Below are 27,336 nucleotides of genomic sequence, written 5' to 3'. Positions count from 1 at the left end.
TACGAGGCCATCCCTTTCGGCAGGTTTCATGCGAGGACATTTCAGTGGGACCTTCTGGACAAGTGGTCCGGGTCCCATCTACAAATACATCAGAAGATAAGCCTGTCCCCCAGGGCCAGGGTGTCTCTCCTGTGGTGGTTGCAGAGTGCTCACCTTCTAGAGGGTCACAGGTTCGGCATTCAAGACTGGGTTCTGATGACCACGGACGCGAGCCTCCGAGGATGGGGATCAGTCACACAAGGAAGAAATTTTCAGGGACTATGGTCAAGCCAGGAGGCTTGTCTGCACATCAACGTGCTAGAATTGAGGGCCATATACAACGGCCTACGACAAGCGGAGAATCTTCTTCGTGACCTACCGCTTCTGGTTCAATCAGACAACGTCACAGCAGTGGCTCATGTAAACCGCCAAGGCGGGACAAGGAGCAGAGTGGCAATGGTGGAAGCCACACGGATTCTTCGCTTGGCGGAAAATCACGTAAGCGCTCTGTCAGCAGTCTTCATTCCAGGAGTGGACAACTGGGAATCAGACTTCCTCAGCAGGCACGATCTCCATCCAGGAGAGTGGGGACTTCATCAAGAAGTTTTTGCAGAGATAACAAGTCTTTGGGGAATTCCTCAAATAGACATGATGGTGTCACGCCTCAACAAGAAGTTTCAGAGGTATTGTGTCAGGTCAAGGGACCCTCAGGCAGTAGCGGTGGACAGTCGGTCTATGTGTTCCCTCCTCTTCCTCTCATCTCAAAGATATTGAGAATCATAAGACGAAAAAGAGTGCAGACAATACTCATTGTTCCAGATTGTCCTCGAAGGGCCTGGTACTCAGATCTTCAGGAAATGCTCACAGAAGATCCATGGCCGCTTCCTCTCAGGGAGGACCTGTTACAGCAGGGGCCCTGTGTGTTCCAAGACTTACCGCGGTTACGTTTGACGGCATGGCGGTTGAACACCGAATCCTAGCTGGGAAAGGTATTCCGGAAGAAGTCATCCCTACGCTGATAAAGGCTAGGAAGGAGGTGACGGTGAAACATTATCACTGTATCTGGAGGAAATATGTTTCTTGGTGTGAAGCCAAACATGCTCCTACGGAGGATTTCCATCTGGGCCGTTTTCTCCACTTTCTACAAACAGGAGTGGATATGGGCCTGAAGTTAGGCTCCATTAAGGTACAGATTTCGGCCTTATCTATATTCTTTCAGAAGGAATTGGCTTCTCTCCCAGAAGTCCAGACTTTTGTAAAGGGAGTGCTGCACATCCAGCCTCCTTTTGTGCCCCCAGTGGCACCATGGGACCTTAACGTGGTATTACGGTTCCTAAACTCTCACTGGTTTGAACCGCTTCAGACGGTTGAATTAAAGTTTCTCACTTGGAAGGTGGTCATGTTGTTGGCCTTGGCATCTGCGAGGTGGGTGTCCGAATTGGTGGCCTTGTGTCACAAGAGCCCCTATCTGATTTTCCATATGGATAGAGCGGAATTGAGGACTCGTCCTCAATTTTTGCCCAAGGTGGTTTCATCGTTTCATATTAACCAACCTATTGTGGTGCCTGTGGCTATGGGTGACTTGGAGGACTCCAAGTCCCTGGATGTAGTCAGGGCTTTAAAAATCTATGTAGCCAGGACAGCTCGGGTTAGGAAAACGGAAGCACTGTTTGTCCTGTATGCGGCCAACAAAGTTGGCGCTCCTGCTTCGAAGCAGACTATTGCTCGCTGGATCTGTAACACGATTCAGCAGGCCCATTCTACGGCAGGATTGCCGTTGCCAAATTCGGTAAAGGCCCATTCCACTAGGAAGGTGGGCTCTTCTTGGGCGGCTGCCCGAGGGGTCTCGGCATTACAACTATGTCGAGCAGCTACCTGGTCGGGTTCAAACACTTTTGCAAAGTTCTATAAGTTTGATACCCTGGCTGATGAGGACCTTGCGTTTGCTCAGTCGGTGCTGCAGAGTCATCCCCACTCTCCCGCCCGGTCTGGAGCTTTGGTATAAACCCCATGGTCCTTACGGAGTCCCCAGCATCCTCTAGGACGTAAGAGAAAGTAAGATTTTAAACCTACCGGTAAATATTTTTCTCCTAGTCCGTAGAGGATGCTGGGCGCCCGTCCCAGTGCGGACTACTTTCTGCAAGGCTTGTATATAGTTATTGCTTACATAAGGGTTATGTTACAGTTGTAATCAGTCTTTGCCTGATACTGTTTTGTTGCATTCTGTTAACTGGTTGCGTATATTCCATGTTAAACGGTGTGGATGGTGTGGGCTGGTATGAATCTTGCCCTTGGATTAACAAAATCCTTTCCTCGTACTGTCCGTCTCCTCTGGGCACAGTTCTCTAACTGAGGTCTGGAGGAGGGGCATAGAGGGAGGAGCCAGTGCACACCCATTCTAAAGTTCTTTATAGAGCCCATGTCTCCTGCGGAGCCCGTCTATACCCCATGGTCCTTACGGAGTCCCCTGCATCCTCTACGGACTAGGAGAAAAAGATTTACTGGTAGGTTTAAAATCTTATTATACGCTAGTCTCTGCGGCTCCCAGTGGTCTCCCCTCCAACTTTGCACTGGGGAGGGGGCTGCTTGGAGAAGAAGGCACTGCTGGAAGGTGAGGTGGCTGCAGAGATATGTAGTTCTCCCAGTGGCTGGCTATGGAGGGATCACACATATGTGGTAGGGAGGGGGTAACACACACACTCATATACACACACACACACACACACACACACACACACACACTTACACACAGCACTGCTATGTTTAAGCACTGAGGATCCCGACACTAGATGAAGACACCACTTCAGAAGATGAGTAATTACTGACTATTATCTAATTTGAAACTTCCAATTGCTTAATTAGTCCTTGGGGAGGGGGGGGGGGGTGTTCCCACAAGGGTGCCAGAGCAAGTCCAGATGATGTTTCCTAAAAACAAGGATTTTATGAAAAATCTGACTTGCTTTTGAGGTGCATGAAAAAAAGACTATAGAAATCACCATACATATTCCAAACTGGAATAGGTTATATTAAATATAACAGGATACGTGTGACAAGCAGCAGTCAATATGATACCAATCTCTCTTGAGCTACGTACTGTAAAGCCATGCAGCACTGTGGCACTGCAATAAGGCACTCCAATAGCACAGTGACAGGCTTGTATACATGCAGATACTTTTATAGAGGCATGTAAAAAAGTCCTGCACCTGTAGTCTACACTGCCTGACCTTTAAGTTTGGTGCATAATATTTTCTCAGACATGTGATGTTATTTAGACAGACATGCACAATAACAGTTAAGAGACAGCACGTAGTAATTAACCATTTAACTAAATATTAACATTCATCAACTAATGAAATATTAGATTAAACATTTGTTCTCTTAAAATGATGCTACTGAATTTAAATATATATATATATATATATATATACTGTATATATATAATATATATATGTGTGTGTGTGTGTGTGTGTGTGTGTGTGTGTGTGTGTGTGTGTGCTTGCTTCCAGCAAAGAAATCTATGCTAATTAACACAAAAGGCTGGAACAATACTATATTCACAGAAAAAAAAAATTCACAAATACAGCCAAACCCAAATTAAGTTCACACAAACACATCTGGAATTGGATTCACGCTAAATTCACACAAACACACCTGAATCTTGTCAGATCCACACTGAATTCACACAAAACCAGCCAGAGCCACATTACAAGCACACCCAGGTCTTACCAGAAGTACCTGTGCCAAGTAGGTAATTACATGACGTTCTAGGAGTAACGGAGGAGAATATGGAGAAAACGTGTTGTGCAGTACACAGGCATTTCCACTGCGGAGATAGGATGATCTGTATAAAAATGTCATCATAGCAAAGAGAAAACAGTAAAACATATTCCAATGGTGTAGTAATATCGTTAACTATGTTCAGAGAAGGATAAGAAATGATAAATGCATGATATGCAACTTGGTGAATATAAAGTTGCATGACACATGTAGTTATGACCTGTGCTTGTATGAATGACACAAGCAGTGTGCATAACATCTGATAGACAAAGAGCAGTGTTCGGTATAAATGATATATTTCAGGACAAAGCTAAATTCTGGCAACTTCCTTCAGTCCTCCGCTGGTACAGCAGGAATTCATTACTGAGCTGGGGCAGAGCCAAAGCAGATAATTCTTAGTCAGTGTTGGTCCTTCTCTGCAGGTAATATTTTCTGCTGAGGCAGTAATCGGAGGAGACCAATCAATTATTTGCTGTATTTGCCTGCAGCTAAATTATTCCTTAATTTGGACCAGATCTAACAAGCCTTTCGTAGTGAACAGTAAAATCAACAAGCTGGGGACATGCACTAATCTATTTCATTTCAATGACGGGCTCTATCGCCCGTACAGTGTGATGCTTTCTTCAGCTTGTGAATGACACACAGTAGTGGACCCGGGGGGAACAGGCAGAAAAAAGGCTCCAGAGAGAAAATGTCGTATGTAGAATAGTTCCCTTAAAATACACATATGTACATAAAGTAAGATGTAAAAATAAATCAATATGGGGGGTCAAGGCTGTTCTCAAGGTGAGTGATGCACAGTGCATTACATCATTATGTATATTTAATGATTAGATGGGACAATGGTGGTCATTCCGAGTTGGTCGCTCGCAGGCTGCTTTTAGCAGCATTGCACACGCTAAGCCGCCGCCTACTGGGAGTGAATCTTAGCATAGTAAAATTGCGAACGAAAGATTAGCAGAATTGCGAATAGACAGTTCTTAGCAGTTTCTGAGTAGCTCCAGACTTACTCGGCAACTGCGATCAGTTCAGTCAGTTTCGTTCCTGGTTTGACGTCACAAACACTCCCAGCGTTCGCCCAGACACTCCCCCATTTCTTCAGACACTCCCGCGTTTTTCCCAGAAACGGCAGCGTTTTTACACACACACCCATAAAACGGCCTGTTTCCGCCCAGAAACACCCACTTCCTGTCAATCACATTACGATCACCAGAACGAAGAAAAAACCTCGTAATGCCGTGAGTAAAATACCTAACTGCATAGCAAATTTACTTGGCGCAGTCGCACTGCGGACATTGCGCATGCGCATTAGCGACTAATCGCTCCGTTGCGAAAAAAAATAACGAGCGATCAACTCGGAATGACCACCAATGTTTCTAGGAAAGTGGTTGTCAAGTGTGGCCTGCACAAGGCCTTTGTGAAACCATAGGCAAGCTAAAGTTGCATCTTTATGCAGATAGCATATCTGGAGATTACATTGTAATTGGTATTAATATGCTTTGTCATTGTATGTTAACTGTGCTCAGGGGCGTAGGGAGGGTGGAGCAAGTGGAGCTCGAGCTCCAGGTGCCGCTGGGGACACAGCTCTCGGGGTAGGAGGAGATGATTAGAGGAGAGGGAAGGGGTGGCTACCACACTGCCTGCATGTTGCATATCACTGATTGCACAGTGCAGAGAGTCCAGTGCAGTGCAGTGTGGTGTTAGGGAAGAGGGGAGGTTTGGAGGCTTGTCAGAGGAAGCTTCCTGGCTGTCAGGTATCTGCATTCAGTGATCTGGAACATGCAGGCAGTGTGGTGGCCACCCCTTCCCTTTCCTCAGTCCTTTCCTTCTACTCACGGAGGCCCAGCCTGTCAATCACATAGAAGCTCCACCCCTCCAGGCTAGAATGAGGAGCTGCTCTGCTGCTGCCCTCTTGGTGAGAATTAATGTGTGTATACTGTGTGTATGTGTTTATATCTGTGTATACTGTGTGTTTATGACATATGTCTGTGTTTGTGTGTGTAAATGTGTTTGTTTGTAAATGTGTGTATACAGTATATCTGTGTGCATGTGTGTTTATGTGCATATATCTTTGTATACAGTATATTTGTGTTATACATAAGGGCGATCTCTCAGCGCGGCTATGTATAATTCTGATCCGTACAGTCTCTTTGTTCCTCAAAAAGAAGATATAATATACAACATATCCATTAGCAGATTCCAGTGTTATCAAGAAGTCTTGAAAACATTACCTTTGGACACTGACCTTTATAATAAACCCTATATGCGTTGAAAGGTATCTTTTTGGTCCTTGCGTATATTCTGGACCTCCTATACCACCAAGCAAATGGCTTCACAATAATCGATAAAGGTTCTCCTCAACACTCCATATGACATCAACTTTATGATAGACCCCCCAATGGCACCAGGCTTACCTGTATGATAAGCCCTATATGCGTAGAAAGGTATCTTTTGGTCCTTGCTCCTGTTCCGGACCTTTTATATCTCCAAACAAATAGTTCCAATCCAGTTGGTAGATCAGCATAAAAATAGTCTTTTTTTATTACATATAAATTTACTTTCACATACAATGTGAAATAAAAAGATGAAAATCGATAGAGAATAAAAAATAAAAAAAGCAATATCAACACAGGAGGTTCCCTATTATAAGGACATGATGGGGCCACTTCCACTGGTACCCTTTAGACAGAAAAATTGGAAAATATAACCAGTCAATTAAAGTTGGAATAATTAATACCCAAACAATAGTACCAACATCTGTAGTGTGGTCAAGCCCAGGGTCCTCCTGTGTGAATCCACCAACGTGTTTCGGATAAATCCTTCCTCAGGGTGTACAGTGGAAGTGACCCCCCTGGTCCCTTTATACCCCTCTGACTATGTCACATGTCTACCTCAGCCAATCAGGTTCCACTATTGCTAAAAACGTATGTAACATTTAAATATGGGCCTAAAACTGATAAATCCATATAATATACATACATATCATCCATATATGCTGTCTACATATCATATACAACGAAAAGTGTCATTAGAAATTCGTAATCTCATTTCATTGGTTAGATGCAAAACCTGTACCAAATCAATAAAATCACTGTTGATAATAAGTTCAACATCCACATCCAGGATAATAATGTCCTTAATTTCCATTCGGCTTTATCCTCGTATGGTCCTCCTGTTGATATCCGTTGCCTAGGAGACCTCACGTCCCCTCTCTCCGCTGTATGTACACCGTTCAGCGCGGAAGTCCATATCACATGATGCGTCCAACTTCCGGTAGTTGGAACGCAAACCCGGAAGCCCATCTCTCCCGCTGTGGACTGCACAGCGGTGATATCTCAAGCCGTGCTCGAATGTATGTGGAGTGAAACAGGAAACAAACATTAGTGTTATCACCTCCATTATCTCGTATACCCATTCATGTTTATATTATTATCCACTCCAAATATTAATACTGCATGTGATCATAAACATCGAAATTATCGATTCACCATCGTTTTCCCAAATGTATTATCCAATGGAATATCTCAAGTAGAGCCGATATATATACTTTAAGTGTTCACTCATTCAAATACATATACATAAACCTCTTACTCAAATAATTTCATATCCATATAATATTAAAAATAGAGATTAAAAGAACTCTTATGACTGGTTTATATGGAAAAGAGACTCAATACTTCTCATACCGATCTCATAGGAACCACTTGGTCTCAAAATCCATATTGTGGCCCTTAGGGTATAAAGTTCTCAGTTCATAAATCTTTCTCATTTCCGCCTTAGCTAACCTGACCTCGCCATCATTTTTGCGCCAATTTGGTTGGATATCCATGATTGCACAAAAACTCACCAAATGATTTATATTGCAGTCATGTGTATTCTTAAAGTGCAACGAAACACTGTGTGTCTCAAGCCCTTTTTTTATGTTGCGGACATGTTCTGCCATACGTACTTTGAGTGCTCTCGTGGTCCGTCCCACGTATTGCGAGCCACAAGACCACTCCAACAGATTTATGCAGTTCTTAGTGGAACAGGTTAAGAATTCTTTAATGGGATACACTCGATTTGTTTGTACTGATCTGTATTTCGTTATTTTGCTCTCTTTTCCCTCACAGCTGCGGCACATAATACATATGCCGCATCTGTAAAAGCCTTTAGATTTAACCCTTGTCTGCATCCTAGGGGCGACCAGTACACTACTGACTATACTTTCTTTTAAGTTCCTCGCCTTCCTATACATAAACCTTGGTCGTTCTGAGATATGGTCTTTCAGTATTGGGTCTCTGGTCAAAATATCCCAATGTTGCGTGAGGATTTTTTCAATTTGTCTATATTGATTATTGAAATTTGTAATAAATGCTATCTCCCTATTTCTAGGGTTTGCCTTCTGTCTGGTTTTACCATCCCCACTCAAAAAGAGCTCCCTATTTAAGCCTGCACCCAATTCCCTTGCTTTCTTCACAAGTTCTGTATCATAACCCTTTTCTTGGAATTGATCCTCTAAAATGTTAGCATGCTGTTCATATTCATTAATTTCAGTGCAATTACGTCGAATACGATGGAACTGACTCATGGGGATGCTACGTAAGCAGTTATGGTGATGATTGCTGGTATAATCAATAAAAGAATTACAGTCAGTGCTTTTCATGTAATTACTAGTCTTAATCACACCATCCTCAACATAAACCTTTAAATCCAAATAATTCACTTCAACCTCGCTTATATCAAAGGTAAGTTTTATATTGAACTGGTTGTCATTTAAATGTGCACAGAAGGCGTCGAGTGAACTCCGATCACTCCCTCCACACAAATATGACGTCGTCAATATAATGATACCATGACACCAGGCTGGCACCCAGCTGATGGCCTCCCCATACTGCTTGTTCTTCCCAGTGGGCCATAAAAAGCTTAGCATATCTGGGTGCCATTCTGGTGCCCATGGCCATCCCTGTCAGTTGTAAATAAAAAGCATCCTGGAGCCAGAAAAAATCTACCATCTTAGATGAATCCCTTTTTGTTCTCATCCACCCCATCTCTATTAAGAAAAAACTCAGTGGCAACCAGACCATGTTAATGTTCTATAATGGTGCAGAGCGATTGTACATCAGCTGTTACCATTAAAAATCCAGGTGCCATTTTACATTCATTAATTTGTTTATGATACTTATGGTATCCTTAAGATAGGAACGGGTGGATTGAACAATGGGCTGCAAAATTCTATCCAAGATTTGAGATAGATTAGAAAGACATGAATCTGTGCCAGTGACTATGGGACGTCCTGGAGGTTTTTCCCTATTCTTATGCACTTTGGGGAGTATGTACAACACTGGTATAGATGGATTGTCTATAGTGATAAATTTACTGTCCTCCTCAATCACCCCTTTGGATAGGTATAGTGCTAAGAAGGTTTTTAATTTCTCCATAATACTACCCCCCGGGTTAGTCCTGAGTTTTTTTATAAGTTTCTCCATCTTGTAATTGTCTAAAGACCTCCATGTTGTAGTCCTCTAAGTTCATGACCACCACACTGCCCCCCTTATCGGCCAGCTTAATGACTATATTGTTGTTATCTCTTAAGGTCTTAATTGCCCCACATTCTTCTTTGGTTAAATTCATTTTTCTATTTGGCTTTAATTCAATGCTTTCCAAATATTTTTTTACAGCCTTTTCAAAGGGTGGTCTTCTGTATGCCGAATGTCGGGATCCCGGCGCACAGTATATCGGCGCCGGAATCCCGACACCCGGCATACCGACACCCGGCATACCGACAACTATTCTCCCTCGTGGTGGTCCACGAACCCCCTGGAGGGAGAATAAAATAGTGTGGCTCCTTTGCGCTCGCCACGCTGTCGGTATGCCGGCGGTCGGGCTCCCGGCGCCGGTATGCTGGGTGCCGGGAGCCCGAGCGCCGGCATACCATACGACACCCTTTTCAGATGCCTCAATGAAACTGCCCTTTTTATGTTTCAGATAAAAAGTAGGCTTACGCTTCAATTTGAAGTGGCCTTCATTCTGGGGAGCTTCCTGTTCTGGTCTCTCACTAAAAAACCTTTTAAGGGTGAGGCGTCTAATAATCCTCTCTACATCAACGAATACATAAAATTTGTTGCATCGATTAGAGGGTGCGAATTTCAATCCATTTTCAAGGATGCTAGTTTCTTGCGCTGTCAACTGATAATCACTGATGTTATGAATCTTAGTGATGCTATTGGTATTTGGATTAGACACCGGATCTACCTTTTCTAAATTCCCTTCTACCGGGACATCTTTAACTTGTGCTGAATCCCTACAATTATATCTCCTCTTAGAATTTAATGTCCGTAAGGGAAAAGAGAGCAAAATAACGGAATACAGATCAGCACAAACAAATCGAGTGTATCCCATTAAAGAATTCTTAACCTGTTCCACTAAGAACTGCATATATCTGTTGGAGTGCTCTTGTGGCTCGCAATACGTGAGACGGACCACGAGAGCACTCAAAATACGTATGGCGGAACATGTCCGCAACATAAAAAAAGGGCTTGAGACACACAATGTTTCACTGCACTTTAAGAATACACATGACTGCAATATAAATCATTTGGTGAGTTTTTGTGCAATCATGGGTATCCAACCAAATTGGCGCAAAAATGATGGCGAGGTCAGGTTAGCAAAGGCGGAAATGAGAAAGATTTTTGAACTGAGAACTTTATACCCTAAGGGCCACAATATGGATTTTGAGACCAAGTGGTTCCTATGAGATCGGTATGATTAGTATTGAGTCTCTTTTCCATATAAACCAGTCATAAGAGTTCTTTTAATCTCTATTTTTAATATTATATGGATATGAAATTATTTGAGTAAGAGGTTTATGTATATGTATTTGAATGATTGAACACTTAAAGTATATATATCAGCTCTACTTGAGATATTCCATTGGATAATACATTTGGGATACCGATGGTGAATCGATAATTTCGATGTTTATGATCACATGCAGTGTTAATATTTGGATTGGATAATAATATAAACATGAATGGGTATACGAGATAATGGAGGCGATAACACTAATGTTTGTTTCCCGTTTCACTCCACATACATTCGAGCACGGCTTGAGATATCACCGCTGTGCGGTCCACAGCGGGAGAGATGGACTTCCGGGTTTGCATTCCAACTACCGGAAGTTGGACGCATCATGTGATATGGACTTCCGCGCTAAACGGTGTACATACAGCGGAGAGAGGGGACGTGAGGTCTCCTAGGCAACGGATATCAACAGGAGGACGGGAAGGCTGGACACGCGGGCCATGTGACCATATGAGGATAAAGCCGAATGGAAATTAAGGACATTATTATCCTGGATGTGGATGCTGAACTTATTATCAACAGTGATTTTATTGATTTGGTACAGGTTTTGCATCTAACCAATGAAATGAGATTACGAATTTCTAATGACACTTTTCGTTGTATATGATATGTAGACAGCATATATGGATGATAATAAGAATTTACTCACCGGTAATTCTATTTCTCGTAGTCCGTAGTGGATGCTGGGAACTCCGTAAGGACCATGGGGAATAGACGGGCTCCGCAGGAGACTGGGCACTCTAAAAGAAAGATTAGGTACTATCTGGTGTGCACTGGCTCCTCCCTCTATGCCCCTCCTCCAGACCTCAGTTAGGGAAACTGTGCCCGGAAGAGCTGACACAATAAGGAAAGGATTTGGAATCCCGGGTAAGACTCATACCAGCCACACCAATCACACCGTACAACTCGTGATACTATACCCAGTTAACAGTATGAATAACAACTGAGCCTCACGAACAGATGGCTCATAACAATAACCCTTTAGTTAGGCAATAACTATATACAAGTATTGCAGACAATCCGCACTTGGGATGGGCGCCCAGCATCCACTACGGACTACGAGAAATAGAATTACCGGTGAGTAAATTCTTATTTTCTTTGACGTCCTAGTGGATGCTGGGAACTCCGTAAGGACCATGGGGATTATTCCAAAGCTCCCAAACGGGCGGGAGAGTGCGGATGACTCTGCAGCACCGAATGAGCAAACTCAAGGTCCTCCTCAGCCAGGGTATCAAACTTGTAGAATTTTGCAAACGTGTTTGATCCCGACCAGGTAGCAGCTCGGCAAAGTTGTAAAGCCGAGACCCCTCGGGCAGCCGCCCAAGAAGAGCCCACCTTCCTCGTGGAATGGGCCTTTACTGATTTAGGATGCGGCAGTTAAGCCGCAGAATGTGCAAGTTGAATCGTGGAGCAGATCCAGCGAGCAATAGTCTGCTTAGAAGCAGGAGCACCCAGCTTGTTGGGTGCATGCAGGATAAACAGTGAGTCAGTTTTTCTGACTCTAGCCGTCCCGGAAACATAGATTTTCAGGGCCCGGACTACGTCCAGCAACTTGGAGGCCTCCAAGTCCCGAGTAGCCGCAGGCACCACAATAGGTTGGTTCAAATGAAACGCTGATACCACCTTAGGGAGGAATTGGGGACGCGTCCTCAATTCTGCTCTGTCCATATGGAAGATCAGATAGGGGCTTTTACAGGACAAAGCCGCCAATTCTGACACCCGCCTAGCCGAAGCCAAGGCCAAAAGCATGACCACTTTCCACGTGAGATATTTTAACTCCACGGTCTGAAGTGGCTCAAACCAATGTGATTTTAGGAAATCCAACACAACGTTGAGATCCCAAGGTGCCACTGGGGGCACAACAGGGGGCTGAATATGCAGCACTCCCTTAACAAACGTCTGAACTTCAGGCAGTGAAGCCAGTTCTTTTTGATAGAAAATAGACAGGGCCGAAATCTGGACTTTAATGGAACCTAATTTTAGGCCCATAGTCACTCCTTACTGTAGGAAGTGCAGAAAACGACCCAGCTGAAATTCTTCTGTGGGGGCCTTCATAGCCTCACACCAAGCAACATATTTTCGCCATATGCGGTGATAATGCTTTGCTGTCACATCTTTCCTAGCTTTTATCAGCGTAGGAATGACTTCAACCGGAATGTCCATCAGGATCCGGCGTTCAACCGCCATGCCGTCAAACGCAGCCGCGGTAAGTCTTGGAACAGACAGGGCCCCTGCTGTAGCTGGTCCTGTCTGAGAGGCAGAGGCCATGGGTCCTCTGAGATCATTTCTTGCAGTTCCGGGTACCAAGTCCTTCTTGGCCAATCCGGAACGACGAGTATAGTTCTTACTCCTCTCTTTCTTATTATCCTCAGCACCTTTGGTATGAGAGGAAGAGGAGGGAACACATAAACCGACTGGTACACCCACGGTGTCACTAGAGCGTCCACAGCTATCGCCTGAGGGTCCCTTGACCTGGCGCAATATCTTTTTAGCTTTTTGTTTAGGCGGGACGCCATCATGTCCACCTGTGGCCTTTCCCAACGGTTTACAATCAGTTGGAAGACTTCTGGATGAAGTCCCCACTCTCCCGGGTGGAGGTCGTGCCTGCTGAGGAAGTCTGCTTCCCAGTTGTCCACTCCCGGAATGAACACTGCTGACAGTGCTATCACGTCATTTTCCGCCCATCGGAGAATCCTTGTGGCTTCTGCCATCGCCATCCTGCTTCTTGTGCCGCCCTGTCGGTTTACATGGGCGACCGCCGTGATGTTGTCTGACTGAATCAGCACCGGCTGGTTTTGAAGCAGGGGTCTTGCCTGTGTAGGGAAGCCTCCTGACTCGACCATTGTCCTTGGAAGTTTCTTCCCTGAGTGACTGCCCCCCAACCTCGGAGGCTTGCATCCGTGGTCACCAGGACCCAGTCCTGTATGCCGAATCTGCGGCCCTCTAGAAGATGAGCACTCTGCAGCCACTACAGCAGAGACACCCTGGCCCTCGGGAACAGGGTGATCAGCCGATGCATCTGAAGATGCGATCCGGACCACTTGTCTAACAGATCCCACTGAAAGATCCTTGCATGGAACCTGCCGAATGGAATTGCCTCGTAAGAAGCTACCATCTTTCCCAGGACTCGCGTGCAGTGATGCACCGACACCTGTTTTGGTTTCAGGAGGTCTCTGACCAGAGATGACAACTCCTTGGCCTTCTCCTCCGGGAGAAACACCTTCTTCTGTTCTGTGTCCAGAACCATACCCAGGAACAGCAGACGCGTCGTAGGAACCAGCTGCGACTTTGGATTATTCAGAATCCAGCCGTGCTGTTGAAGCACTTCATGAGATAGTGCTACTCCGACCAACAACTGCTCCCTGGACCTTGCCTTTATAAGGAGATCGTCCAAGTATGGGATAATTATAACTCCCTTTCGAAGGAGTATCATCATTTCGGCCATTACCTTGGTAAATACCCTCGGTGCTGTGGACAGACCAAACGGCAACGTCTGGAATTGGTAATGGCAATCTTGTACCACAAAACGGAGGTACACCTGGTGAGGAGGGTAAATGGGGACATGCAGGTACGCATCCTTGATGTCCAGTGATACCATGTAATCCCCTTCTTCCAGGCTTGCAATAACCGCCCAGAGCGATTCCATTTTGAACTTGAACCTTCTTATATAAGTGTTCAAGGATTTTAAATTTAGAATGGGTCTCACCGAACCATCTGGTTTCGGTACCACAAACATTGTGGAATAGTAACCCCGTCCCTGTTGAAGGAGGGGAACTTTTATTATCACCTGCTGGAGGAACAGCTTGTGAATTGCCGCCAGCACTACCTCCCTGTCCGGGGGAGTAGCTGGCAAGGCTGATTTGAGGTAACGGCGAGAGGGAGACGTCTCGAATTCCAGCTTGTATCCCTGAGATACCACTTGTAGAACCCAGGGATCCACCTGTGAGCGAACCCACCGGTCGCTGAAGTTCCGGAGACGGGCCCCCACCGCACCTGGCTCCACCAGTGGAGCCCCAGCGTCATGCGGTGGATTTAGTGGAAGCAGGGGAGGATTTCTATTCTTGGGAACTGGCTGTATGGTGCAGCTTTTTCCCTCTACCCCTGCCTCTGGGCAGAAAGGACGCGCCTTTAACCTGCTTGCCTTTCTGGGGCCGAAAGGACTGTACCTGATAATACGGTGCTTTCTTTGGCTGTGAGGGAACCTGGGGTAAAAATGTCGACTTCCCAGCTGTCGCTGTGGAAACGAGGTCCGAGAGACCATCCCCAAACAATTCCTCACCCTTGTAAGGCAAAACCTCCATGTGCCTTTTAGAATCCGCATCACCTGTCCACTGCCGAGTCCATAATACTATCCTGGCAGAATTGGACATTGCATTTATTCTAGATGCCAGCCGGCAAATATCCCTCTATGCATCTCTCATGTATAAGACTACGTCTTTAATATGCTCTATGGTTAGCAATATAGTGTCCCTGTCAAGGGAATCAATATTATCAGACAGGGAATCAGACCACGCTGCTGCAGCACTGCACATCCATGCTGAAGCAATAGCAGGTCTCAGTATAGTACCTGAGTGTGTATATACAGACTTCAGGATAGCCTCCTGCTTTCTATCCGCAGGCTCCTTTAAGGCGGCCGTATCCTGAGACGGTAGTGCCACCTTTTTTGACAAGCGTATGAGCGCTTTATCCACCCTCGGGGATGTCTCCCAACGTATCCTGTCCTCTGGCGGGAAAGGGTACGCCATTAGTAACTTTTTAGAATCACTAATTTTTTATCAGGAGATGCCCACGCTTCTTCACCCACTTCATTTAACTCATCTGAAGGGGGAAAAACCACTGGTTGCTTTTTCTCCCCAAACATAATACCCTTTTTAGTGGTACCTGGGTTAATGTCAGAAATGTGCAACACATTTTTCATTGCCGTAATCATGCAACGGATAGCCTTAGTGGAATGTACATTTGTCTCGTCGTCGTCGACACTGGAGTCAGACTCCGTGTCGACATCTGTGTCTGCCATCTGAGGTAGCGGGCGTTTTTGAGCCCCTGATGGCCTTTGAGACGCCTGGGCAGGCACAGGCCGAGAAGCCGGCTGTCCCACAGCTGTTATGTCATCAAACCTTTTATGTAAAGAGTTGACACTGTCGGTTAATACCTTCCACATATCCATCCACACTGGTGTCGACCCCGCAGGGGGTGACATCACATTTATCGGCACCTGCTCCGCCTCCACATAAGCCTCCTCATCAAACATGTCGACACAGCCGTACCGACACACCGCACACACACAGGGAATGCTCTGACTGAGGACAGGATCCCACAAAGTCCTTTGGGGAGACAGAGAGAGAGTATGCCAGCACACACCACAGCGCTATATAATTAGGGATTTACACTATTACAGAAAGTGATTTTTCCCTATAGCTGCTTAACATGTATAGTTTGCGCCTAAATTTAGTGCCCCCCCTCTCTTTTTAACCCTTTGAGCCTGGAAACTGCAGGGGAGAGCCTGGGGAGCTGTCTTCCAGCGGAACTGTGAAGAGAAAATGGCGCCAGTGTGCTGAGGGAGATAGCCCCGCCCCCTTCTCGGCGGGCTTATCCCGCTCTTTTATTAATATTATGGCAGGGGATTTTTACACATATATAGTTTATTAGACTATATTATGTGTCTTTTTGCCATGTTAAGGTACTCTAATTGCAGCCCAGGGCGCCCCCCAGCGCCCTGCACCCATCAGTGACCGGAGTATGTGGTGTGCATGGGGAGCAATGGCGCACAGCTGCAGTGCTGTGCGCTACCTTAATGAAGACCGGAGTCTTCAGCCGCCGATTTTCTCCTCGGAATCTTCCGTCTTCTGGCTCTGCAAGGGGGACGGCGGCGCGGCTCCGGGACCGGATGACGAGGCTGGGCCTGTGTTTGATCCCTCTGGAGCTAATGGTGTCCAGTAGCCTAGAAGCCCAAGCTAGCTGCAAGCAGGTAGGTTCGCTTCTCTCCCCTAAGTCCCTCGTAGCAGTGAGTCTGTTGCCAGCAGATCTCACTGAAAATAAAAAACCTAATAAATACTTTCTTTACTAGGAGCTCAGGAGAGCCCCTAGTGTGCAACCAGCTCGAGCCGGGCACAGATTCTAACTGAGGTCTGGAGGAGGGGCATAGAGGGAGGAGCCAGTGCACACCAGATAGTACCTAATCTTTCTTTTAGAGTGCCCAGTCTCCTGCGGAGCCCGTCTATTCCCCATGGTCCTTACGGAGTTCCCAGCATCCACTAGGACGTCAGAGAAATGTATGTATATTATATGGATTTATCAGTTTTAGGCCCATATTTAAATGTTACATACGTTTTTAGCAATAGTGGAACCTGATTGGCTGAGGTAGACATGTGACATAGTCAGAGGGGTATAAAGGGACCAGGGGGGTCACTTCCACTGTACACCCTGAGGAAGGATTTATCCGAAACGCGTTGGTGGATTCACACAGGAGGACCCTGGGCTTGACCACACCACAGATGTTGGTACTATTGTTTGGGTATTAATTATTCCAACTTTAATTGACTGGTTATATTTTCCCATTTTTCCATCTGAAGGGTACCAGTGGAAGTGGCCCCATCATGTCCTTATAATAGGGAACCTCCTGTGTTGATATTGCTTTTTTTATTTTTTATTTTTTATTCTCTATCGATTTTCATCCTTTTATTTCACATTGTATGTGAAAGTAATTTTATATGTAATAAAAAGACTATTTTTATGCTGCTCTACCGACTGGATTGGAACTATTTGGAGATATAAAAGGTCCGGAACAGGAGCAAGGACCAAAAGATACCTTTCTACGCATATAGGGCTTATCATAAAGGTAAGCCTGGTGCCATTGGGGGGTCTATCATAAAGTTGATGTCATATGGAGTGTTGAGGAGAACCTTTATCGATTATTGTGCAGCCATTTGCTTGGAGGTATAGGAGGTCCAGAATATACGCAAGGACCAAAAGATACCTTTCAACGCATATAGGGCTTATTATAAAGGTCAGTGTCCAAAGGCAATGTTTTCAAGACTTCTTGATAACACTGGAATCTGCTAATGGATATGTTGTATATTGGGGGTCATTCCGAGTTGTTCGCTCGGTAAAAATCTTCGCATCGCAGCGATTTTCCGCTTAATGCGCATGCACAATGTCCGCACTGCGACTGCGCCAAGTAAATTTGCTATGCACTTAGGAATTTTACTCACGGCATTTTCATCGTTCTGGCGATCGTAATGTGATTGACAGGAAATGGGTGTTACTGGGCGGAAACAGGCCATTTTATGGGCGTGTGGGAAAAAACGCTACCGTTTCCGGAAAAAACGCAGGAGTGGCTGGAGAAACGGGGGAGTGTCTGGGCGAACGCTGGGTGTGTTTGTGACGTCAAACCAGGAACGACAAGCAGTGAAATGATCGCAGATGCCGAGTAAGTCTGAAGCTACTCAGAAACTGCTACGAGGTGTATAATCGCAATATTGCGAATACATCGTTCGCAATTTTAAGATGCTAAGATTCACTCCCAGTAGGCGGCGGCTTAGCATGAGCAAATCTGCTAAAATTCACTTGTGAGCGAACAACTCGGAATGACCCCCCTTATATCTTCTTTTTGAGGAACAAAGACTGTACGGATCAGAATTATACATAGCCGCGCTGGGAGATCGCCCTTCTGTATAACATTGTATCTAGAAAGGAGTGGTGCTCTTTTGGTGATTTGCCGAGCTGCAGCTAGGGCGCAAGTTACTTTACCATTTATTGGTTGGATTTGTGTATATTTGTGTTTGTGTGTGTATATATCTGTGTATATGTGTGTGTTTATGTATGTCTGTGTATATCTGTGTGTATATTTGTGTGTGTATATGAGTGTGTGTATATCTGTGTATGTGTGTGTTTATGTATGTCTGTTTATATTTGTGTGTGTGTGTATATATCTGTGTATGTATATGTGTGTGTTTATGTATATCTGTGTGTATATTTGTGTATTTATGTGCCTGTATATATCTGTGTATATATCTGTGTATATGTGTGTGTGTTTATGTATGTCTGTGCCTAAATGTGTGTGAATTTATGTATGTATGTATGTATGTATGTATGTATGTATGTGTGGTGGTGGTGGTGGTGGTGGTGGTGGTGGGTGGGGGCGCCGTGACATGGCCCTGCTCCGGGTGTCATGTCTCCACGCTACGCCTCTGACTGTGCTTCTTTTTCCTTTACTCACCACCAATTGATTGCTGAAGGTCACTGAAATAGGAACATTAGCATGTTTGCATCATTCGCCTTTTAGAACTGCAGTGTAGAATGTTATCTGTATAATCTGTTCCTTGGGGCAGTGCAATATGAAAGTCTTTAGGACAGTGTAGTGTACTAGTATTTGGGGCAACATAATGTTCTCTTTAGTGTGGATAGGTATCGCTGGCTATGCCCTTCACCTGTGTCATCAAGTAATGGTGGCTATCCTCATATGCAGATGCTCCGGATATGAGAAAATGCATTATTATTGAAATACTGTAAGGCATTATCCCTTTTCCAAATCTATTTGCAGAATGCACGTGTAAGGAGGAGCTGGCACTGCAGCAAGAAGGATTTATCTTTCCCTCCACTCCCTACACTGCAAGTAAGAGAGAGAGAGAGGGCACATTCTTTATTATCATTGCATAATAAATCTTAGACGTATTTCTTTACATGATTCATAATATGATCATAGTGTTACTGTAAGTTACAGGATGAAAAGGGAGGGAAGGGGAGCAGGGCTGGTGCTAGAGTGTTTGGTGCCCCCCTGCAAATGACAAATTTGCGCCCTCCCAACACAGAAAAGGGATGCAAAAAGGGGTGTGTTCACACAAGCAAGGGGTGTGGCCACAATGATACCCACAATTCAAATTACGCCACACAGTATTACAATCTTATTCACATTACCTCAAATATAGTGCCCCGTTTCAGAGTACTCCACATAGTAGTGTCCCTTACTCACGTTATATCACACAGTAGTGCCCCTTATACACGTTACACCGCACAGTACTACCCCTTATGAACAACGCCCACAGTAGTGCCCCTTGTCAGAGGTGTAGCTAGGTTCCATGATGCCTGGACTGAGGGTATGTTTCAGCGCCCCTTGGCTATGTTGAATTGGGGGTATGTTACATTTGAAAAGAAAAATATATTTTAAAATCGATGACAGGGCCAGTTCTAGACCTTGAGGCGCTCATAGCAAAAGTTTCCTTTGGCACTAGCCATGCACAAATCAGGGACAGTGCGCACCGAAGGCGTGCACCAAAAATATCGGGACGTGGCCATGGAATAGTGCCAATTCACATTACACCTTATAGTAGTGTCCGTTAGTCACATTACACCGCACAGTAGTGTCCGTTAGTCACATTACACCGCACAGTAGTGTCCATTAGTCACATTACACCATACAGTAAAAGCCACTTATACACGTTAAACCACAGTAGAGCACCTTATACATGTTATGCCAGGTAGAGCTGCTTATACACGTTATGCCAGGTAGAGTTCATTATATACTTTTTATGCCAGGTAGAGCTGCTTATATACGTTATGCCAGGTAGAGCCCATAGTACACATTAAGCCAGGAAGAGCCCAACCACCTCATACCTACCACCCCACACTCACCCCGCTATTGTAAATGTAGTACCTTGTGCTTCAATACTTTGTAGGCATAACTCTGATGCTCTGCCTAGGACCCCATGCTGGGGCACTGCTCCTCCTCTACCTTCTCCTCCTCTTCTCTCTTGGAGGCTCTGTTACTCCAGCAGCAATGGCTCTGGAGGATGTCGGTAGTGTTGCAGAGAAGGGGGGACAGGTACAAATGACCCAGGCCCGGGACTGATGAAGGGGCCCGGTGGAGGCCCTGGCCTGCTGCACTCCTCCCTCCCCTCCCTCCTTACTGGGCAGCAGCAACAGCATAAGCTGTCATCTTGGGAGAGTGTGCTGTTCTGAAGTGCCAGAGGCAGAGAGGCTGCTGCTGCTGAGGAGCCTCTGCCTGTTCCTGTACCGGTAGGTGGGGAGTGATCATACTGATCATGCTCCCCACTCGAATTGCTCCTGGCTGAGGGGCTCAAGGCCCACTACCCCGCTGGGCTCTGCAAAGTTTATTTCCCTTCATTTTTCCAAAAGGGGGTGTGGCCACACCTCCCGCGATTAGGCCCCCCCAAAAAGGTCTACCCGGGCTGGCAGAACTCTCTGCAGTCACACTGGTAGCACTGCATTCGGCGGCAGTGGCGGTATGGCTGCGCACTCTCTGTAGGGAGAAGGAGGAGGGTGAAGGAAGCTGGAGGGACCTTACATGGGAAGCTGCGCTACAAGCTGCCAGCGCTGCTACCTGTCATCCACTTTGACAGGCGCAGCGGCAGCTGGCAGTAGCAAGGTAGCAGAGCAGAGAGCGCCTCTTCAGCTGGGCGCCTCCCGGCACTGCATACCCTTGCTGAGTGGGTAGCGCTGGTTCTGGAGGGGAGGTACGAGTAGGCTCTGTGCATGATATTGTAATTTAAAATTATAATTTTAATTTTGCTAGTTGTATATGTAACCATCATCATTACATTCAGTGATATACGGCAATTACGATTTACGCGAAACATTAGTACAAAAAACAATACTAAGCTAGGTACACACTGGGGCGACTTGTCCACTGACCCACCATCGCGATGACGGAGTGGCCAATTAGGTAGCAATACACACTAACCTGCCGGCCGCTCTATATCTAACTCCTTACATCACTTCTGGACGGGTCACCTGTACACAAAGCCATATATGCAGCTATATCTGCTGATATAATTGTCATCAGCTGTGCTGATGGGCTGACGTGCTATGTCTGTGAACAACGTCATTGTACACACCCAACAATCCACAAATTATATTTTGTCCATTTGATAGAACGGATGATATATATTACAGTGTGTACCCAGTTTAAGTATTATGTATGGTCTGAGGAGAAGGAGGTCCATGGGAGGTGACACCATGAGTTACCGCACTGGGTGACACCAACTCTAGTGATGCTACTGATTGTGCCCATTTCCTATTGTTGCAATAAGAAGTGATAGAGACTCAGTCTGTTTATGCAAATTAGTAGATAGACCCCAAATCTGTTGTTATTGTTTAATTGTTTAATATGGTTACATTCGATATTAGTTTTCAAAAGCAGCACTATAAGAGTTCAACTAAGACTTTTAACTTTAGAAAAGCAAATTTAACATGCTGCAACAAGCACTAAAGGGCATTGATTGGGAAACTTTGTTTCATGGTAAGAACACTGCTGAAACGTGGGACGCTTTTAAAATGTTGCTAAATAAATATATTCAGAAGTTTATTCAGATGGGCAGTAAAAACAGGAGTATTAAAAACAAACCTACGTGGCTTAATAAGAGGGTTAAGGAAGAAATGGATAAAAAAAGGCGAGCATTCAAAGCGTTTAAATCTGATGGGAAGGCTGAATCATTTCACTACTACAAGGAATGTGACAAAAAATGCAAAAAAGAAATTAGAGCAGATAAAATAGAAAATGAAAAGCAAATCGCTAAGGAGAGTAAAACAAACCCCCCAAAAGTTTTCTAAGTATATAAATGGCAAAAGATTAAAAAATATATATTTATAGGACCATTAAAAATCGAGTTGGGAGTCTTGATTAACGATGACAAAGAAATATTGAACAATTTCTTGTCATCAGTGTTTACTAGAGAGGACAAGATGGGAATAGTGCATAACAATAGTAATGATAATGTCCCATTGCATAATTCATGTTTGAGTGAGGAAGTAGTCCGGGAGAGACTAGGCAAAATTCAGATTACTAAATCCTCTGGTCCAGATGGACATCACCCAAGGGATCTTATCGAGCTTAACTCAGAACTAGCAAGGCCTTTATATTTGATTTTCTCTGTTTCAATTACATCAGGTATGGTACCAAAGGACTGCTGTTTAGCTGAGGTAGTGCCAGTATTTAAAAAGGGAACTAAAACTCATCCTGTCAATTATAGACCAGTAAGTTTGACATCTATAGTGGGGAAAATAATGGAAGGTATAATAAGGGATAGCATACAGAAGTACTTGGAGATGTCCAAGGTTATTAATCACTTGCCTAGCATGGTCACATCAGATGCGACCATACCAGGAAGTGTCTTATCTGACCTTGGTGCACAGGATGTGACCAGTCAGATAAACAGTTTTGCAGTGGTAGGGAAGAGAAACTTCCCTTCGCTGCTGCTGTCATTTTGAATAAGGTCTAATACACATTCTACACCTAATTCACTCATAAAACACCCAACATTTTGTGAGTATTTTTTCAGAAAAGAATTTGTCAGTTAAATGGTTAATAGGAACCAGCATGTTTTTTTGAGGGATAGGTCATGTCAAACTAACTTAATCAGCTTCTATGAGAAAGTGAGCAATAATCTTGACAAGGGAAACGCAGTAGATGTAGTTTATTTAGATTTTGGTAAAGCTTACGATACAGTGCCTCACATGAGGCTGATTTCCAAATTAAGAGAGCTTGGTCTAGGAAACACTATTTGTACTTGGGTAAATAATTAGCTGGATAACGGGGATCAGCAAGTGGTGGGTAATGGTATATTTTCCAATTGGGCCACAGTATTCAGTGGAATACCGCAAGGGTCCGTACTCGGTCCACTCCTGGTTAACATATTTATTAACAACCTAGGAGAAGGTCTAGAAAGCACAGTGTCAATTTTTGCAGACAATACTAAGCTGTGTAGGGTAATTAATTCAGACGTGGATGTTGAGTCTCTTCAGAATGACTTATTCAAACTGGATGTTTGAGCAGCTAAATGGAAAAATAGGATTTTAATTACCTACCAGTAAATCCTTTTCTCGTAGTCCGTAGAGGATGCTGGGGTCCACATTAGTACCATGGAGTATAGACAGGCCCACAAGGAGCCATTGGCACGTTAAGAGTTTGAGAGTGTGGGCTGGCTCCTCCCTCTATGCCCCTCCTACCAGACTCAGTCTAGAAACTGTGCCCGGGAGACAGACAACTTCGAGAGAAGGATTTTACACAGATAGGGGCGAGATTCACACCAGCTCACACACAAGGCAAACCAAGCTAACTAGCTTGAAACATCAGCAATGGCTAAACAATATTACTTACCAAGTAACAAAACAGTACTTAACCAAGAACTAAGCAGTACTGAACCAAGTAACCACTGCAGGATCACGAAGCGCTGGGCAGGCGCCCAGCATCCTCTACGGACTACGAGAAAAGGATTAACCAGTAGGTAATTAAAATCCTATTTTCTCTTACGTCCTAGAGGATGCTGGGGGTCCACATTAGTACCATGGGGATGTATCAAAGCTCCCAGAATGGGAGGGAGAGCACGGAGGCTCCTGCAGAACTGATTGACCAAACTTCAGGTCCTCAGCGGCCAAAGTATCGAACTTGTAGAACCTTGCAAATGTGTTCGACCCAGACCAAGTAGCCGCTCGGCAATGCTGTAAAGCCGAGACACCCGGGGCAGCTGCCCAGGAAGAACCCACCTTACGAGTAGAGTGGGCCTTAACAGACGTAGGACATGTCAATCCTGCCGTAGTGTTATATTGTTAGGAAGCACCTTTATTCTAGAAGCAGATACCAGGTGGTTGGCGCGACCCAGAGCAGAGGCGCGGAGTCTAACACACCGGGGGTGTTCACCAGGGAACCCCGCAAGGGGATTTGGGCTTCGCTGCCCCTGATGTGCAGGTTGCGACCCTCTGCCTGGGTCACCTGGTATCTGCACAGGAGTCCACAAGATATAAACAGGATAATTTACCTGGAGAAATGCAGCTGGTAAGGCAGGGGTTAATTGTAGAGTGACTGATACAGCAAGGCTAATGGCAGAAGTTTGATGAGAGCTGAACTGGGACACAGAGGAAAACTTAAACTTGCAGATTGTAAATTCTGGAAAGCAGAGCTGGAATTTGGCAGGATTCACAGGAGTTTGTTTGGAGTCTGGAAACAGAATTGCAGGTACTGAATGGAGAGACTGCTGTTTGCAAAACTGGACAGGTGCAGGATTACTGAGGCAAGGTGCAAGACTGGCTGGAATGGTGCACGGATATCTTGAAGCAGGGATTCCAAAGCAAAAGGACACACTGGACATATAAGTGTAGTAGATACAGGTCCAAGATGAACTGGGTGCAGGACTGGCAGGAATACTGGGACCAGTTACCAGGACACAGGAGACTGGGAACTTGCACAGCGTGCAATGGCCACATGCTGAGTACACACGTGCTGAGTAAGGAGTCCAAACTAGAAACTGACACTCTCTGATACTGAACGCTATCACTGGCACAGTGGTATGTGGATACTCCCTAGTTAAAGGGAGACAGACCAATCACATGATAGTCAGGCTGAAGTTGCAGGTAATGAGGTCCATGTGATCAGTTGCTAGGAAACGAGAACAACAGAAGGGAGCAGCCGGATCCAGGTGCTAATCAATGCAGAAAGCAGAACTGACAGATTTGCTGCCGCTGCACACATAACACGTAGAATACGCATGCTGGATAGTTAACCTGATCCAGCGAGAGATCGTCTGCTTAGAAGCAGGACACCCAAGTTTCTTGGAAACATACAGGACAAACAGAGAGTCTGATTTTCTGTGACGAGCAGTCCTTTTCACATAGATTTTCAGAGCCCTTACAACATCCAAGGACTCTGATGAAATTGAGGAGTCAGTAGCATCTGGCACCACAATAGGTTGGTTGATATGAAATGCCGACACAACCTTCGGAAGGAACTGCTGACGTGTGCGGAGCTCAGCCCAATTTTCCTGGAAGATCAAGTAGAGGCTCTTACAAGACAAAGCCCCCAACTCGGACACACGTCTAGCAGAAGCTAAGGCCAACAAAGAGACAGCCTTCCACGTGAGAAAATTTACCTCAACCTCCGGTAGAGGCTCGAACCAATCCGATTGGAGGAACTGTAACACCACGTTAAGATCCCAGGGCTGGATGTGCAGAACCCCTTTCAGAAAAGTCTGAACCTCAGGGAGGGAAGCCAACTGTTTCTGGAAGAAAATGGATAGGGACGAATCTGGACCTTTATGGATCCCAACCTCAGGCCCATGTCCACACCTGCTTGCAGGAAGAGAAGAAACCATCCCAGTTGAAACTCCACCATAGGAAACTTCTTGGACTCACACCAAGATACATAATTTTTCCAAATATGATGGTAATGTTTAGACGTTACTCCTTTCCTAGCCTGTATCAGGGTAGGAATAATCTTGTTCGGAATGCCCTTCCGAGCTAATATCTGGCGTTCAACCTCCATGCTGTCAAACGTAGCCGTGGTAAGTCTTGATAAGCGAATGGCCCCTGCTGCAGCTGGTCCTCCCGAAGAGGAGGAGGCCTCGGCTCTTCTAGCCGTAGATCCAGAAGATTCGCGTACCAAACCCTCCTTGGCCAGTCTTAATCAATGAGGATTGTCTGAACTCATGTTCTACTTATGAGTTTTAGAACTCTTGGAATGAGTGGAAGTGGAGGAAACATGTACACCGACTGGAACACCCACGGAGTCACTAGGGCGTCCACCGTCACGGCTTGCGGATCCCTCGACCTGGAACAATACCGCTGAAGCTTCTTGTTGAGACGAGAGGCCATCATGTCTATTTGAGGTACACCCCAAAGATCTGTTACCTCCGTGAACACCTCCGGATTGAGTCCCCACTCTCCTGGATGGAGATCGTGTCTGCTGAGGAAGTCCACTTCCCAGTTGTCTACTCCCGGAATGAAGATTGCTAACATCGCCAATGCGTGTTTTTCTGCCCAAAGGATGATTCTTGTTACCTCTGACATTGCAGCTCTGCTCTTCGTTCCGCCCTGTCGGTTTATGTAAGCCACCGACGTTACATTGTCCGACTGCACCTGAATGGCTCGATCTCGCAGAAGATGGGCCGCTTGGAGAAGACCGTTGTAGATGGCTCTTAGTTCCAGAATGTTTATGGAAGGCTGGATTCCAGGCTTGACCACCTTCCTTGGAAGGTTACCCCCTGAGTGACTGCGCCCCAGCCCCGGAGACTCGCATCCCTGGTTAGAAGGATCCAGTCCTGAATCCCGAACTTGCAGCTCTCCAGAAGGTGAGGTAGTTGTAGCCACCAGAGGAGAGAAATCCTGGCTTTCGGTGACAGATGTATTCTCTGGCGCATGTGTTGATGAGATTCCGACCACTTGTCCAGGAGATCGAGTTGGAAGGGCTGAACATGAAACCTTCCGTACTGTAGAGCCTTTTAAAAAGCCACCATCTTCTCCAGAAGGCGAATGCACTGATGAACCGAAACCCGAGCTGGCTTCAGGACATCCCGGACCATTGTTTGTATCACCAATGCTTTCTCCTCCGGGAGAAACACCCTCTGCACTTCCGTGTCGAGGATCATTCCCAGAAAAGACAACTCCTGGTCGGCTCCAAATGTGATTTTGGAAGGTTCAGGATCCAACCGTGTTCCCTGAGATGAGTCGTAAGAACAATGGACTGCAACAACTTCTCCCTGGATGATGCCTTTATCAGCAGATCGTCCAGATATGGGATTATGTTCACCCCTTGTCTGCAGAGGAGAACCATCATCTCCGCCATCACCTTGGTGAACACCCTCGGTGCTGTGGAGAGGCTGAATGGCAGTGCCTGAAATTGATAGTGACTGTTCAACAGTGCAAATCTGAGATAAGCCTGGTGCGTCAACCAAATCGGAATGTGGAAGTACGCATCCTTGATATCCAGAGATACCAGAAATTCTCCCTCCT

Source organism: Pseudophryne corroboree, chromosome 1 (assembly GCF_028390025.1).
Source record: "Pseudophryne corroboree isolate aPseCor3 chromosome 1, aPseCor3.hap2, whole genome shotgun sequence".
NCBI classification, from domain to species: Eukaryota; Metazoa; Chordata; class Amphibia; order Anura; family Myobatrachidae; genus Pseudophryne; species Pseudophryne corroboree.
This window is presented reverse-complemented; position numbering follows the sequence as displayed.